Below are 17,697 nucleotides of genomic sequence, written 5' to 3'. Positions count from 1 at the left end.
CTTCATTTTACCATTCTATAGAACATCCTTGGTTCATCCTTACATATGTCTATAATGTCTTTTCATAAATTCTTTATTTCTTCCCTCCTTAGAGTATTCATTTCTCTCCCTTTTATATGCTGACTCCACTCACACTCACTTACATACTGCTCATCTACCCTCCCTCCCTCCTCCTCCCTTTCTTCCATCTCTCCCATAACTCCTCTGCTTTTTCTTCCTTCTCCCTTGCCTCCATATCTCCACTTACCTCTTTCTCTTCTCTCTCCCTAACCCAGCCTCTCTCTCTCTCTCTCTCTCTCTCTCTCTCTCTCTCTCTCTCTCTCTCTCTCTCTCTCTCTCTCTCTATCTCTCTCTCTCTCTCTCTCCCACACACACACACACACACACACACACACACACACTTTTTTTCCATCTGGTTTCTTCTGCAACATGAAAACCACATCCTTCTGATATTAGTACTTAATTCTCCTCAGAGCCGCCGCCACCACCACCACCACCACCACCACCACCACCACCACTGCCACAACCACAATCATTATTTTCACCTTTATCTTTACTCAGGTGGTGTTGTTGTGGTCTCCAGGGGCATTTTCATGAGTGACAATGCAAGGATTTTGCAAGAGAAAAAGAAAATGCCCCATGAGAATTTTGGTGATCATCTGTATGGCCTTTGAAAATGTTTTTTTAATGAGAAAGCAAAGCATTAAGAATACAAACAAGATAGAATTAAGCTAACACAGGAAGCTGGTAAGTTAGTTTGTTGTATACTAAATGCAAGGTCTTGTTTCTGGAAAGTTGTGCTTCAGGTTCAAACCAGTGACTGTCAAGATTAACATGTGTTCCTCACAAAACTTTTCCTACAGTGCAGTATACTATAATAGACACAAACACATACAAAAATAAATATTACTACTACTACTTTTCTCCTGTAAGAGGGCCACTGGCCAGGGGCAACAAAAATTTTGAATAAAAAAAGAAAAAAAAGCCCCAGTTTTACTACTACTCCAGTAGTAGTAAAACTATATAGACTACAGACAAATGAGTAGTAAATACAACATCAAATCCATCCTTTAGGACCAAACCTAGGCATTTTAATACATCACTGCAATTCTGTCTGCTGCTGATCCCGTCATACAGAATCCATTAGCTATTTGTGGTGGGTTCCCACGGCAGAGGATTCACGCAGCAGCAGCAGCACCACCACACGAGTAGCAGGCACACGCACCACACTCAGCCAGGAATGCACTTTCCAAGGCAACTGTGGATAATGAATAAAGAAAAAATAATAATTAGCCTTGAATTGATTTTCCAGAGCACCTGTGAACAGAGAAGAAATGAAAAGAATAGTAAATACTTCACAATAGTAAATGTGGCTACATTTCAACATATTTTTTACCTGGCTGGTCTCACAAGAGAGAACCCCTTCAGGGCCAGTTCAGGGTCAGCTCACCAGCACTATCAAAAAGACACCAAAGTCTGTACATGCTTATCTAACTGCCTGGCAAGTGTGCCATCAGCCCAAGATAAATAATAAATCTGACTAGCAGCACAGCGTATATGTCACCAGCAAGAATCAAACAGATGTACACCTGAGAAGTTGGACAAACTGCACCTAAAACCATCAACAGAATTAGATTCAGGCACACTGTTAGCAAGAAAATTCCAGATTTTCATCACTCTGAGAAAAATGTGTGTCTGGCATCACAATAACTATAAGGAATGCTGACAGAAGTGGCTCAGATGAACAGGTCTGCTGCATTAACTGTATGGACGGCCTCTAGTGCTGACAGCAGTGGCCGAGGTGTACAAGTCTGTTGCATTAATTTGTATGGATGGCCTCTAGTGCTGACAGTAGTGGCTGAGGTGTACAAGTCTGTTGCATTAATTTGTATGGATGGCCTCTAGTGCTGACAGCAGTGGCCGAGGTGTAAAAGTCTGTTGCATTAATTGTATGGATGGCCTCTAGTGCTGACAAAAGTGGCTGAGATGAACAAGTCTGTTGCATTAATTGTATGGATGGCCTCTAGTGCTGACAGTAGTGGCTGAGGTGTACAAGTCTGTTGCATTAATTTGTATGGATGGCCTCTAGTGCTGACAGTAGTGGCTGAGATGAGCAGGTCTGTTGTATTAATTGTATAGATGGCCTCTAGTGCTGACACAAGGGGGCTGAGGTGAACAGTGATTGGGGAGAGTCCACGAAAGTCTCCAAGAATGGAGATCTCTGCAAAAGGGAAGAGGGTCAGAATGTGCTCCACTTTGGAAGTTAAGCAGTCAAAGAATTTCTTATAGTCAGAGGAGTTAGGTGAGAGATATACAGCACAGATAAATTTAGTTTGAGAGTGACTCTGTATTCGTAGCCAGATGGTGGAAAACTCGGAAGATACAAGAGCGTGGGCACAAAAGCATGTTAAGTCATTGCACACATAAAGGCAACATCCAGCTTTGGATCGAAAATGAGGATAGAGAAAGTAGGAGGGAACAGAAAAGGGGCTACTGTCAGTTGTCTCAGACACCTGATTTTCAGGGAGGAAAAGAAGATGAGGTTTAGAAGAGGAGAGGTGGTGTTCTACAGATTGAAAATTAGATCTTAGACTGCGAATGTTGCAGAAGTTAATGAAGAGAACGTTGAGGGGGGTGTCAAGACACTTAAGGTCGTTAACAAAAAGGCAGTCCGACCTAGGCACATTTATGGTCCCCTCCCCAGATGGGGACTCGGAGGCTGGTGTAGGAGTCGCCATGATGATTTTGAAATTTTTGAGTGAAGGGTGTGTGTGTTTTTAGGTGTTTGTAGTTTTGTGTGGAGGAAGAGAGTTGTCTTTAGAGGGCAGGCTGTGACTGCCTCCTTGTGTTGTGAGACACAAAGGGAAACGTTCAGTGAGGTCACAGCTGGGTTTAATGATAAGTTCACAGCACACCCTGAATAGTGCTTTAGACCTCACTGGGAGTAATTATCGTTTTGGCAGGTGTCTACTGCCTCCTTCTATAACTAATGTCAAGGTTTGTCACACTGTTTTCTTATGTAATACCAGTAACCAATTGCAGTCACATAAAAATCAATAAAATACATGGTTGGGTAAACATGTAATGCAATAATACTATATACCTGGGAATCTGAAGCAGTAGCTGAGGATCACTCCATTCACATCACAAACAAGTTGGATTTTCAGAGGGAGTGATAGCTTTTCCAGTTAAAGTAGAGGGCCTCGTCCACTCTTCGGGCCTTGATGGCAATGTGGGTGCCTGTGCACACAAAAGAATGTATTGGATGATCATGATACACAGTAGCTACATATATCTACCATTAATATATATATATATATATATATATATATATATATATATATATATATATATATATATATATATATATATATATATATATATATATATATAGCATCCCTGCACTGGATATGCACACAATATACATAAAATATGAAAACTTTTTAATGCTTAACAAGAACTTGAGGCTGTGAGATACCTTTCACTCAAAGTAAACACCGATGAAGTGATAGATTATAACAATAGCAATAAATTTTAAACAAAATATATTATTGTTAATCTTACCATCAATGGTCCCAATAACTCTTAAGAAATTTTTGATCCTGAAGAACTGCTGTGCAGTTCTCCTTTGATCAAGGTGTGTTGAAGGCATCTTGATTTCCTGCACCGACTTATCACTCAACACAATGCACACACACTCGAAGACCCTGCTGACGCTTGCGTAAGTCCTGAAAGCAGATTATAAGCCATTAGTTTTCATTTTATTTATTTTAAATAAGATACATCTTTCTGCTGTAAGCAAAAAAAAAAAAAAAAAAAAAAAAAAAAGAAAAAGAAAAAAAAAAATCAGCAACATAAATTCAATGATCCCTCTATATGTAGTGCACCGTTCAAGTACACCCAGGTGTACTTGATGGCACGTTTGGTAAGGTTAGCATCATCCCTCATCCCTCCTTATTAATTATACATTTACATATTTTGACACTAGGAACTAATCTTGACATATTCCTAACACTGGATTACAACTTTATAAACCTTGGCATGCAGTAGATTGACTTTTATGCCTTTTACCCTTGAAAGTCAGCCACACTTAAATATTATTCACCATACTGAACATCAGTTTATTCACCTACAAAAGTTATTAATGGGATATTGTGCAATTTGTAAAAAAAAAAAAAAAAAAAAAAAATAGTAGTAATTGTTTAGAGTCCCCTCTTGTCCTTATTACACGTCTATCCTCTTCCATTCTTTCACATATACCTCTTGATAAACCTGAAAATATAGTATAAGGTTGGGGGAGATGTGTCCCCATCCTTTAGGGGTGTTCCAGAAGTTATACTAACTTATATTAGTGTCCTTAAGGGTGGGTCTAGCCCCCGTGGTTACGTTAGATTAGGTAATGTTAGGTTAGGTGACTAACCTAACCACTGTTAACCTCTGGGTGGCCTTCGCCCATCCCCTGAACCCCCTGAAGAACAGGGTCACTTCTTTCTCGCCTTAAAGTTATGCTTTGTGTACCTAAAGGTATATGCGAAGAATGTAAGAGAATAGACCAGTAATGAGGTCAGGGAAAGGGCTCCCTGACAATTTCCACAACAGCCAGCCCCTGTGCTGAATGAAGCATGCAACACCAGTATCATCTTACCTGCAGTGTCTCCAATGACGTTTTGGAAGGACCCACTGGCAAACAATCTCAGGGCCAGCAAAACCTGGGTGTGAGTTGGTAATGCCTGGCTTTGCCTTGTTCTTCTCTCCAGCTGAGACTGCATCTCCTCAAACAAGAGGATAAGGTCTGCCTAGGGAAGTGGTATTTGAGCATCAGCTCATTATCACTCAATGCCAAGGAATCAAGGCAATTCCAAAAGCGCCTTTCTCGCCTCAAGGCACGAACGTGGAAGTATGCAAAGAAAATATCCAATATATGCAGGAGAAGCGACGAAAACAATACTTAATCACAATACAAACTTATTGCTGCGAGGCGGAATGAGGAGTGCGCACGTGTGGGGCAAATCAGCCTCTTCCTTTTCATGCTTCGTTTTCAGTGTTCCATGCAAGATTTCACTTTATGCATCACAAAACCATACTTTCTTGGTGATAAAGCTTGTAAATAATAATAAAAAAAAAAGTTATTTTGTGCACATAAATATTTAAATAAGAGTTTTCGGGCGAGTTAACTTACACCACCTCAGGAGGTGGTGTAACTACCTTGCTACCATGGCAACACCAACCTCTTATGCGTTCGTGGATACCATTTGGCTGCCGGAGGTTGATAATAACCGTTTCGTGGATCTGGCCCCAGATGACTGGGAAGATCACTGCTGGGAGCAAACTTGGAAAGATGACCTTGGGCGAGTCCGGGCATTGAGAAGGGCTGGGTGGGGAGTGGTGGTGGTGATGAGGCTTGACCTCGAGTACTCGGATGGGAGAGGTGGGGGTGGCTCGGAGAAGGAACCAAGGGATACCCACAATTCAGGAAGAAGCATGAACGGCAACCAGCAAAGAGGAGCGGCGTGATGAGTAGGAATAGGCGGCGACAGGTGTGATGGCAGACAGGTGTGACCACGGGGATGAGTCAGGAGCGAAGAGGCAGAAGCGGCAGGGAAGATAGCACGTGGAGAGTGTGGTAACCCACGATTTGAGCGTGGTAGGAAATGACAACGCCTCGCAACTTGCCTGCGATGGGATATGATACTCTTGTCTCAGCATGTACTGGATTTTGAGAAAGTCGAGAGTTCGTGTCTTCGATCGCACAACACCGTTGCTACCACTGTTTCCGTAAATTTTGGCCACTTGTTGTCACCAGTGTTCCAGATGATGTTGACCACACTGTTTTGATGATGTACTTCTTACCGCTCCGTTGAAATGATGAATGTCTCTGTTGATGATGCTTGGTGTGGTGGTGGCTGCTCTGGAGGACCGCGTAGTAGCTTGATATTGTTGGTAGCGTGGAGGTCGTGGGTAGTGGTTTGATATTGTTGATTTGTGCGAGCAAAGGACATTCTATAAAAGTTCTAGATTTAATAATGGATAGAATGTACGAGTACACACATGATATCGAGACACAATTGATTACAGACGTGACGATACCGATGTGCTCCTCTCTGAACTGATATGAACTGGACTGAATGTGAACTGATCAAGTCTGACTCTCTCTGAAGACTCGGAAGACTGACTCTCCGAAGACTGACGATCTAGCTACGCGTACATGAAGAATGTACATGGGATGAAGAAATGGCCAATGAGATGCTTGGAAATGGGATGAAGGAACCAATGACGGCGGTCGTTATTTTGACTAATGACCAGGGAGGACGACAGGAACAGGCGATGCAGGTGCTTTCTCTAAGGACTGGCAGAAATGTAGGGAAGGAAGATGTGGTATTATTCCCTTGAGAGGGAGAGAGGAAGAAGAAAGGTTAAAAATAAATCATTCTGGCTGGCCATGTGGGCAAACGTGGAATGAAATATATAAATGACGAATATATATCAAAATAATTGTTTTGATAGTGTGTGTGTGTGTGTGTGTGTGTGAGCACGGAAATCATCTAGAGTTCTTTCTTTTCTTCACTTTATTTTTTGTAACGTTTCACTTTCACATAAGGCATATTCAGGCTAAGACAAATAATTATATTTAGTACAATACAAAAAAATGAAAAACAATAAATAAATAAATAAATAAATAGATAAATAAATAAAGGATAAAAAAATAATAAAGGACACAATAAAAAAAGGAGAAAAAACAAAGAACCGACATATATATAATGGTAGGTCACATTGTTTACTAAAAAAAAAAAAAAAAACATAATAAAAAGCAGTAAAGACAATGTATGGAGCAACCTTTCCTTCTTGCTGGAAGTTTGCCTACATTCAACCTGTTCCTAAAAAGGGTGACCGTTCTAATCCCTCAAACTACCGTCCTATTGCTTTAATTTCCTGCCTATCTAAAGTTTTTTTAAACTATCCTCTACAGGAAGATTCTTAAACATCTATCACTTCACAACCTTCTATCTGATCGCCAGTATGGGTTCCATCAAGGCCGCTCTACTGGTGATCTTCTGGCTTTCCTTACTGAGTCTTGGTCATCCTCTTTTAGAGATTTTGGTGAAACTTTTGCTGTTGCCTTGGACATATCAAAAGCTTTTGATAGAGTCTGGCACAAAGCTTTGATTTCCAAACTACCTTCCTACGGTTTCTATCCTTTTCTCTGTAACTTCATCTCAAGTTTCCTTTCTGACCGTTCTATTGCTGCTGTGGTAGACGGTCACTGTTCTTCTAAATCTATTAACAGTGGTGTTCCTCAGGGTTCTGTCCTGTCACCCACTCTCTTCTTATTATTCATTAATGATCTTGTAAAGCAAACTTCTTGTCCTATCCAGTCCTACGCTGATGATACCACCCTGCACTTTTCCACGTCTTTTCATAGACGTCCAACCCTTCAGGAGGTAAACATTTCACGCAGGGAAACCACAGAACGCTTGACTTCTGATCTTTCTAATATTTCTGATTGGGGCAGAGCAAACTTGGTATTGTTCAATGCCTCAAAAATTCAATTCCTCCATCTATCAACTCGACACAACCTTCCAGACAACTATCCCCTCTTCTTCAATGACACTCAACTGTCCCCGTCTTCTACACTGAACATCCTCGGTCTGTCCTTTACTTATAATCTGAACTGGAAACTTCACATCTCATCTCTAGCTAAAACAGCTTCTATGAAGTTAGGTGTTCTGAAACGTCTCCGCCAGTTTTTCTCACCCCCCCCCCGCTGCTAATTCTGTACAAGGGCCTTATCCGTCCATGTATGGAGTATGCTTCACATGTCTGGAGGGCTTCCACTCATACCGCTCTTCTAGACAGGGTAGAATCAACAGCTTTTCGTCTCATCAACTCATTTCCTCTAACTGACTGTCTTCAGCCTCTCTCTCACCACCGCAATGTTGCATCTTTAGGTATCTTCTATCGCTATTTTCATGCTAACTGTTCTTCTGATCTTGCTAAGTGCATGCCTCCCCTCCTCCCGCGGCCTCGCTGCACAAGACTTTCTTCTTTCTCTCACCCCTATTCTGTCCACCTCTCCAATGCAAGAGTTAACCAGTATTTTCAATCATTCATCCCTTTCTCTGGTAAACTCTGGAACTCCCTGCCTGCTTCTGTATTTCCACCTTCCTATGACTTAGATTCCTTCAAGAGGGAGGTTTCAAGACATCCTTCATTTTTTTGCTACCGGTTTGGAGCTTTTTCTGGGACTGGCATCTCAGTGGGTTTTTTTTTTTTTTTTTTCTTTTGCCCTTGGCCAGGGTCTCCTACATAAAAAAAAATAATAAATAAATAAATAAATAAATGAATGTATGCATATACGTATCTATGTGTGTGTGTGTGTGTATGCATTTATATACATATGTATGTATCAGAAACATGCCGTCTAGGTAGGCAATAAAACAGTTCAGTAATCTAGGAAAATTATGAAAGTTGCTCTGATTATTATGTATACAGTGCATTTTTTTTTTCTTTTTGGAGGTTAGGTAAGCAAAATTCGCCCCTCTCTTTCAATCTCAGTATGTAAGCTACAAACAGAGGTATTCCACGTGCTGCATACAGTTTTTCAACACCTTGTTTTTATGTGTTACAATGACAAAAGTAAATCTGACCAACTCAATCGCTTGGCATCTTTCGTGGAATGTGATTACGCCATTGTGTTTCGCTTATTTTTTTTATTTTTTTTATTATTTTTTTTCAATTTTAGTCCATTTACATTTATATTGTAAATATAAAAGTAAATGCGCAAATAGGGAAGAAAAGCAGGAAGAGATAAAAACAGAAAAGATGAGAGAGAGAGAGAGAGAGAGAGAGAGAGAGAGAGAGAGAGAGAGCAATCTGGCGAATGTGGACACCCAGTTATGTAGGGTAAGGAATTTTTTTTTTTATTTGCTACAATTCCCTTTAGAGCACCATATTAAAAATATTATCATTTGCAAGAATAGAAATATGAGTACATCATGACCTAGTCCGATTGGTACTAGTCCTTTCAGGGAAGTTTAGCAAGCAAAATTAATAAAATGTCAATACAGCTTGTATGAGTAGTATGAGGCGGGAGGCTGTGTATCACACCCCTATCACCAACTATCTATCCTGAGTAATTACTGACGGCACGTGCCTGTGGTAGACGGTCACTGTTCTCCTAAATCTATTAACAGTGGTGTTCCTCTGGGTTCTCCTATCACCCCCTCTCTTCCTATTTATTTTATATTTTATTCATCAATGATCTAAACCAGACTTCTTGTCCTATCCACTCCTATGCTAATGATACCACCCTGCAATTTTCCACGTCTTTTCGTAGACGTCCAACCCTTCAGGAAGTAAGCAGTTCACGCAGAGAAGCCACAAAACGCCAGACTTATGATCTCTCTAAAATTTCTGATACGGGCAGGACAAACTTGGTATTGTTCAACACCTCAAAAACTCTATTCCTCCATCTATAAGCTCTACACAACCTTCCAGATAACTATCCCCTTTTCTTCAGTGACACTCAACTCTCCACCTCTTCTACACTGAACATTCTCGGTCTGTCCTTTTCTTATAATCTGACTGGAAACTTTACATCTCATATATATATATATATATATATATATATATATATATATATATATATATATATATATATATATATATATATATATATATATGGTGTAACGCGAGTTTCTGTAAATACTGAAAGAGGTGAAAGAACGTGTAATTCTAAGTAGAAAATGTTCTATACACATATGTATTTTAAGGCTTTGCTTACCCGTCAGAGATGAAATTGTATGGGACTCACAGGTGTATTATGCGTGTAGCTATGAGGTGACGGACACACGGTTGCATTGTCGCAGCCTCGGAGGTGCCACTTGTTCAAATTACTAATGGTTTATTTTTATTTATTTATTTGTTTATTATTATTATTATTATTATTATTATTTTTTTTTTTTTTTTTTTTTTGCAGGCTGTGGATTATTGGAATATCTTGTAACAAGAAAAAAACGGTATTTACCAAAAAGCATTACACGGCACCATTATTGAGGTGATTAAATTACTCCTCTAAAATGATACGTGGCATCATTTAAAGCGAGGGAGGACGGGGGAGCGAGTCCAAGCGACCTTGAAAACAGCTGTGTGATGATGCCAAGTAACATTTTACAGGAGTACTTTTAATCACCGCTGTGAGGCTGCTACAATGCAACCGTCTGTCCGTCACCTCATAGCTACATGCAGGTGACCACCGCCTTCGAGTACCAAGCCGATCCTCCCAATTTACCTTGGCATTGTATTGGACTACACTAATTTCTCGTGGTGAGTCTTCCACGTTATATAAGTTCAGTTCCTGGATCGTATAACCTATCTGAGTATCACTGGGTCATCTTAACCTTGTGCTGAGACAATATATTATATATTTATATAACACTCGCGAACTCATTCTCTCGGAGCGTAAGATGAATGAAGTCCCTCTCTGTCTCTCTCGAGGATGCTTCTCCGGCAGTCAGGTGAAGTATCCACGTTACAAGTGTACGCCTCGTTAAACCACAGCGTCCTGCACTACACTCTGAAAGCAGACAAACCCAAATTGTCTCCACCGGCCCGGACAAGGACACAAACTCAACCAAATAAACTACGTAAATTTGTGAAGTGCTGGAGAGGCGGTAGGAGCACATGAGTTACAAGAAGAAAATGTCGAGTAGCGTCAAGAAGTTTTGTTGAAAAAGGCTTTTGTACATAACGAGGCTAACTTGTCCAAACACTGGCTATGGAGGGCACTCATGTCAGAGTACAAGACGTAGTTGTAATGAATGCGAGAAATAAGGGAATCTCTCTCCTGCTTTTTATCATTATCATAGCTCTCATCGTTATTGTTGTTTTCATTATTTTTTTGTTGCTACTATCATCACCACCACCACTACTAAACTACTCATCTTTAACGTTCACTATTATTATCATTCCTATCATTATTACTTGTTTCGTTCTTACCATTTTTTTACTTTTCTCTCTTCTTATTCAATATTCTTCTCTCCCTGCCTTGACTTATCCATTCTTCTTTTTATTTCTTACAGTCTGCCTTTCCTATTTTTTTTTCCTTTTCCTCACATTATTTTTTAGTCATCTTTCTCCTTCCCTGTTATTCTATTTTTTTCCCTCTTTTCCCTTCCTCTCTCTCTTCTCGCCGTTCTCCCCCAACCTCTTTTACTTTAAATTACCCTAGAATTCAGGTAGCTCGACTATTTTTTCTTTTCAACTCCCAGTCCATGTTACAACCGCCAAGATGATGAAATAAATTGTCGTCCGTTTTTCGTTTCACGTGGCTGCTTTTTTTAATCTACGTGTGTGTGTGTGTGTGTGTGTGTGTGTGTGTGCTGAAAGTAATTGTTAGTCTTTCCCTAAAAATGGAAGAGAGAGAGAGAGAGAGAGAGAGAGAGAGAGAGAGAGAGAGAGAGAAAGAGAGAGAGAGAGAGAGAGAGAGAGTGTGTGTGGTCAAACACACATACACACAAACACACAAAAATACGAAATTTGTTTTCCATATAGATCAATTTAGTTTAGCCAACGTTTTGTCCGTCACGTGATCGCCGCTTGGGAATCCCGACAGGCTATTCGCTATGCATGAAGTATTTTCAGGGCTATTTCATTTTATTGACTACGTATTTCAGTGTTCCATGCACACGTCAATCTGTGCTGATTATAGTGTCATGGAATGCTCTCCTACTTTATATCATGATCGTTCTACGCTCCTGTACCGAGGATGATTGACGTGCTAATGAAATGAAACTAAAACGAATACGCGATTGCAGGGACACTGTATACTTCAACAAAATGGTAAAAAAGAAAGGACTTTTTCGAAAACAGTTTTAGTAATACGTGTGGTGCATCCTGACCCGTTGATGCGCCTGTAATGTCTCTGCCAAGGCCTCTACGGAGACCTTGGGCTGGAGACGAGGCCTTTGTGTGTGTTTCTCCTGCACACCAGTTAAAACAATTACTAACGACTCTCGGCGATTCCCCCTTGGCCATTTATTTTGTCATGATAAAAAATAGTGAATATTAGATAAGGCTGCCAGCCACGACCACCCAAGGACTCTGGGTCCGCTGGATCCGCTGAGAAAGAAACCTGGCAGAGAGTAGGAGCTTCACGTTAACACGCCATTTTTATAAACAACGAGGACAGTCATGGCACAATTTACATCCCCAAGACAACCGCAAGAGTCGTCGCGTGACCCACGCCAGACTGCCAGTGTCCGCCCGCTCGGTAACATATGGCGCAACCGAGCTAAAAGCTTCGCTGTAATTTTTGGTGAGGCCATTACTGCTTCCTGAGCACGACACCACCTCAAGCTGTGGCGCTGGCCAGGCGGTGGGGATGGCAGTGAGTGTGTGTGAGTGTGTGTGTGTGTGACAGAGAGAGAGAGAGAGAGAGAGAGAGAGAGAGAGAGAGAGAGAGAGAGAGAGAGTTAGGGGGGAGGGAGAGGGGCGGGCTGGCAGAACAGACAGACAGACAGACATACGAACAGACAGACAGACTGATAGACAAACATAGACAAACAAAAAAGCTACCTGGCTGACAGACTGACTAACCGACTGATCAATTAAGTAAATGCTTGAGGAGGAATAGATTGACGGACAGACGCACGGCCAGCGAGACGCGTGCACGACGTAACTATCTGAACAAAAACTCCATGAATCTCCTGAACGTCCTTCACCCAAGATGACAAGACGTCAGCTCCGCGTCGCAGGTCACAACGCACACTCCTGCCTCTCTTCGGTGTGGACGAGGCGGAGGGTGAGGCAGGAGACACAATGAGGGAAGGTGAGGGGCTGGCGAAGGACAGCCTCACAAAGCTCGACATTTACGAAACTTTGATGAGGAAACTTGTTGTGTTAGTCTGATTTGGTCCGATCACCAGTCAAGTAATAAAGTAACATACGTTGTGTATTGATGATCACAGCAATATACATAAAAAGGCTTAAAAGGCACGAATATTTTTCTCTTAGTGCTCAGCGTATAGTGTGAAGTTTGCTATGTTCGTCCAGCGACACCTCCGATTTAATGCAATATATTTCTTTTTATTAGTCATGATCTTTCTCAAAGTGCAGGATAAGGAAGCATCGAGCACCGAGTGACCTTCGACGACAACAGAGAATACTGAGCTCCAGCTTGTAAAAAGAACAGCACATACGCTTATCGAGATCACGCCTCAAGAAATAAAGAAGGCAAACTAAACACTGAATAATTTATTCTTCTGAAATACATATTCTGTTGCAGGTTAAAATTGTTTCATCTAAGCACACACTTTATTGCTGTTGTTGTTGTTGTTGTTGTTGTTGTTGTTGTTGTTGTTGTTGTTATCAATGTTATTATTATCTTTAATGGGGATGGAGGCCAAGAAAGTGACTAAGGTGTTACGAGTCTCTCTTCACCTTCACACTGAATGTGCTGCAGAATATGTGCATTATTGTTTAGTATGTAATGTTATTATTATTTTTTTTTTATTGTTGTTGAATGTGTAGCATTTTATTATGGAAAATAGATGTTGAAATTTGACAATCAATAATATATGTTGCTCTTTGTAGCTTATTGTATTAACAAATAGTGTGCCATTCTATATAACATTATTGGGATAATATTACATGCTCCATTATTAGTAAATGATTACTAAACGAAATTTCGCCATAAAATCACTTGACAATTACGATTACTATAGAACACTGCTGCTCAAAATTAATGTCATTACTATACATCACGAAATTATACGAATACTATGCAAAATTATTTTACGAAACTATTAACATACGATTACTGTATAAACGAATAGACAAATAAATAAACAAATAAATAAATAAATACATAAATAAATAGTAAACAGAAAGATATAAGAAGAAAGAATTGGAAGATTTGGCCAGGGGAGATTCGGCCGTAGTCAGGATTGGCCAGGGGAGATTCGGTCGTCGTCAGGATTGGCCAGGAGAGGTTCAGTCGTTCTCAAGATTGGCCAGGGGAGATTTGGCCGTCGTCAGGGTTGTCCATTAGAGATTCAGTCGTCATCAGGATTGGCCAGGGGAGATTTGGCCATCACCAGGGTTGTCCATTAGAGATTCAGTCATCATCAGAATTGGCCAAGGGAGATTTCACCGTCGCCAAGATTGTTCATTAGAGATTCAGTTGTCGTCAGGATTGGCCAGGGAAGGTTCAGTCGTCTCAGGATTGGCCAGGGGAGATTTGGCCGTCGCCAGGATTGTCCATTAGAGATTCAGTCGTCGTCAGGATTAGCCAGGGGAGATTTGGCCGTCGCCAGGGTTGTCCATTAGAGATTTGGTCGTCATCAGGATTGGCCAGGAGAGGTTCAGTCGTCGTCAGGATTGGCCAGGGGAGATTTGGCCATCGCCAGGATTATCCATTAGAGATTCAGTCGTCGTCAGGATTGGCCAGGGGAGATTTGGCCATTGCCAGGGTTGTCCATTAAAAATTCGGTCGTCGTCAGGATTGGCCAGGGGAGATTTGGCCGTGGCCAGGGTTGTCTATTAGAGATTCAGTCGCCGTCAGGATTGGCCAGGGGAGATTTGGCCATCGCCAGGGTTGTCCATTAGAGATTCAGTCATCATCAGGATTGGCCAGGGGAGATTTGGCCGTCGCCAGGGTTGTCCATTAGAGATTCAGTAGTTGACAGGATTGGCCAGGGGAGATTTGGCCGTTGCCAGGGTTGTCCATTAGATATTCAGTCGTTGTCAGGATTGGCCAGGGGAGATTTGGCCGTTGCCAGGGTTGTCCATTAGATATTCAGTCGTTGTCAGGATTGGCCGGGGGAGATTTGGCCATCGCCAGGGTTGTCCATTAGAGATTTAGTTGTCATCAGGATTGGCCAGGGGAGATTTGGCCGTTGCCAGGGTTGTCCATTAGAGATTCAGTTGTCATCAGGATTGGCCAGGGGAGATTTGGCCGTTGCCAGGATTGTCCATTACAGATTTGGTCGTCATCAGGATTGGCCAGGGGAGATTTGGCCGTCGCCAGGGTTGTCCATTAGAGATTCAGTCGTCGTCAAGATTGGAGAGGGGAGATTTGGCCGTCGCCAGGGTTGTCCATTAGATATTCAGTCGTCTTCAGGATTGGCCAGGGGAGATTTGGCCGTTGCCAGGGTTGTTCATTAGAGATTCAGTCTTTGTCAGGATTGGCCATGGGAGATTTGGCCGTCGCCAGGGTTGTCCATTAGATATTCAGTCGTCGTCAGGATTGGCCAGGGGAGATTTGGCCGTGGCCAGGGTTGTCCATTAGAGATTCAGTCGTCGTCAGGATTGGCCAGGGGAGATTTGGCCGTCGCCAGGGTTGTCCATTAGAGATTCAGTCGTCGTCAGGATTGGCCAGGGGAGATTTGGCCGTCGCCAGGGTTGTCCATTAGAGATTCAGTCGTCGTCAGGATTGGCCAGGGGAGATTTGGCCGTCGCCAGGATTGTGCATTAGATATTCAGTCGTCGTCAGGATTGGCCAGGGGAGATTTGGCCGTTGCCAGGGTTGTCCATTAGATATTCAGTCGTCGACAGGATTGGCCAGGGGAGATTTAGCCATCGCCAGGGTTGTCCATTAGAGATTCAGTTGTCATCAGGATTGGCCAGGGGAGATTTGGCCGTTGCCAGGGTTGTCCATTAGAGATTCAGTAGTTGATAGGATTGGCCAGGGGAGATTTGGCCGTTGCCAGGGTTGTCATTAGAGATTCAGTCGTCGTCAGGATTGGCCAGGGGAGATTTGGCCGTCGCCAGGGTTGTCCATTAGATATTCAGTCGTCGTCAGGATTGGCCAGGGGAGATTTGGCCGTGGCCAGGGTTGTCCATTAGATATTCAGTCGTCGTCAGGATTGGCCAGGGGAGATTTGGCCGTGGCCAGGGTTGTCCATTAGATATTCAGTCGTCGTCAGGATTAGCCAGGGGAGATTTGGCCGTGGCCAGGGTTGTCCATTAGATATTCAGGCGTCGTCAGGATTGGCCAGGGGAGATTTGGCCGTGGCCAGGGTTGTCCATTAGATATTCAGTCGTCGTCAGGATTGGCCAGGGGAGATTTGGCCGTCGCCAGGGTTGTCCATTAGATATTCAGTCGTCGTCAGGATTGGCCAGGGGAGATTTGGCCATCGCCAGGGTTGTCCATTAGAGATTCAGTCGTCGTCAGGATTGGCCAGGGGAGACTTGGCCATCGCCAGGGTTGTCCATTAGAGATTCAGTTGTCATCAGGATTGGCCAGGGGAGATTTGTCCGTTGCCAGGGTTGTCCATTAGATATTCAGTCGTCATCAGGATTGGCCAGGGGAGATTTGGCCATCGCCAGGGTTGTCTTTTAGAGATTCAGTTGTCATCAGGATTGGCCAGGGGAGATTTGGCCGTTGCCAGGGTTGTCCATTACAGATTCGGTCGTTGTCAGGATTGGCCAGGGGAGATTTGGCCGTGGCCAGGGTTGTCCATTAGAGATTCAGTCTTTGTCAGGATTGGCCAGGGGAGATTTGGCCGTTGCCAGGGTTGTCCATTAGATATTCAGTCGTCATCAGGATTGGCCAGGGGAGATTTGGCCGTTGCCAGGGTTGTCCATTAGAGATTCAGTTGTCATCAGGATTGGCCAGGGGAGATTTGGCCATCGCCAGGGTTGTTCATTAGAGATTCGGTCGTCGTTAGGATTGGCCAGGAGAGGTACAGTCGTCATTGGGTTGGCCAGGAAAGATTTGGCCGTCGCCAGGATTGTCCATTAGAGATTCAGTCGTCCTCAAGATTTGCCAGGAGAGATTTGACCTTGGGTGATTCGGTCGCCATCAGGATTGGCCAAGGAATCGTCAGGATTGGCCAGGGGAAATATCACCAGGATAGGTCATGTCACGTCAGTTGTCTCAGTCAATGGGTTCTGTTTGTTTCATCATCAGGAACAGTCCGAAGGAGTCGTCTTCTTCGAACTGCCCCACAATAAAGTGGACAGCGGAGGATTCCTCACGGTATAGTTCGCCAACGACGAACTGAACGACGAGCGATTCTCCATCGTAATATTCTCCAGTGTAATATTCGCCTAGATGATATTCGCCAGTGGGAGACTGGCCATTAATCTCAGGCATAGGAATTTTGGCCAATGGTGCTTTGGCCATGGGAACCCTCTGGGCAGGGTGCTCCAGCACGGGCAAGCCTCTGTGCTGCTTTTCGTTTGGCGGCCCACCGCCGAGCCTGCTCCCGGCCCCACCGGGCGGCTTCGGCCCGGCACCAAGCCACTCGTTCTTGTACCTTAGTGTGTTGCACGTTGCTGTAATCGAATTTTTCGCCGTATAGAACCATTTTCAATCTCAATTATTTTATTTAATTATGATTTGACCAGGTGTAGGATGCGTTACTCCAATCACTAAAGAAAGGAATGAAGGTTACTCGTGTGTGCTGAGTAACCCTTAAAGTGCGTGTAAGGGTCTGTTACTCACTTCCCGCTGCTTCTCCGCACCAAATTAGGGAAGCTTTTAGTACACACGATACAATGCATTACTGGTGCAGGAATAAGCCATTGCGCGCACCTTACAAGATGACGTGCGTTACATACTTTTGCATGTTGGAGGAGAGAGAGAGAGAGAGAGAGAGAGAGAGAGAGAGAGAGAGAGAGAGAGAGAGAGAGAGAGAGAGAGAGAGAGAGAGAGAGAGAGAGAGAGAGAGAGAGAGAGAGAGAGAGAGAGATATG

The 17,697-nt window shown here is 42.9% G+C and overlaps 1 long non-coding RNA gene across 1 annotated transcript; it reads right to left on the bottom strand.

Annotated features, from left to right (window-relative positions):
• Window positions 1-1,096: 1,096 nt before the first annotated feature.
• LOC135101826 (uncharacterized) lies at window positions 1,097-6,030 on the bottom strand. The gene is made up of 4 exons (XR_010269386.1): window positions 4,646-6,030; window positions 3,565-3,728; window positions 3,104-3,240; window positions 1,097-1,258 (listed from the first exon to the last, which is right to left on the bottom strand). It is a non-coding gene; the product is annotated as an uncharacterized LOC135101826 (long non-coding RNA).
• Window positions 6,031-17,697: the final 11,667 nt, after the last annotated feature.

This window comes from Scylla paramamosain, chromosome 7, assembly GCF_035594125.1.
Source record: "Scylla paramamosain isolate STU-SP2022 chromosome 7, ASM3559412v1, whole genome shotgun sequence".
NCBI classification, from domain to species: Eukaryota; Metazoa; Arthropoda; class Malacostraca; order Decapoda; family Portunidae; genus Scylla; species Scylla paramamosain.
The sequence above is the reverse complement of the archived record's forward strand: the minus strand, read 5'-3'. Positions and strand labels throughout refer to the sequence as shown.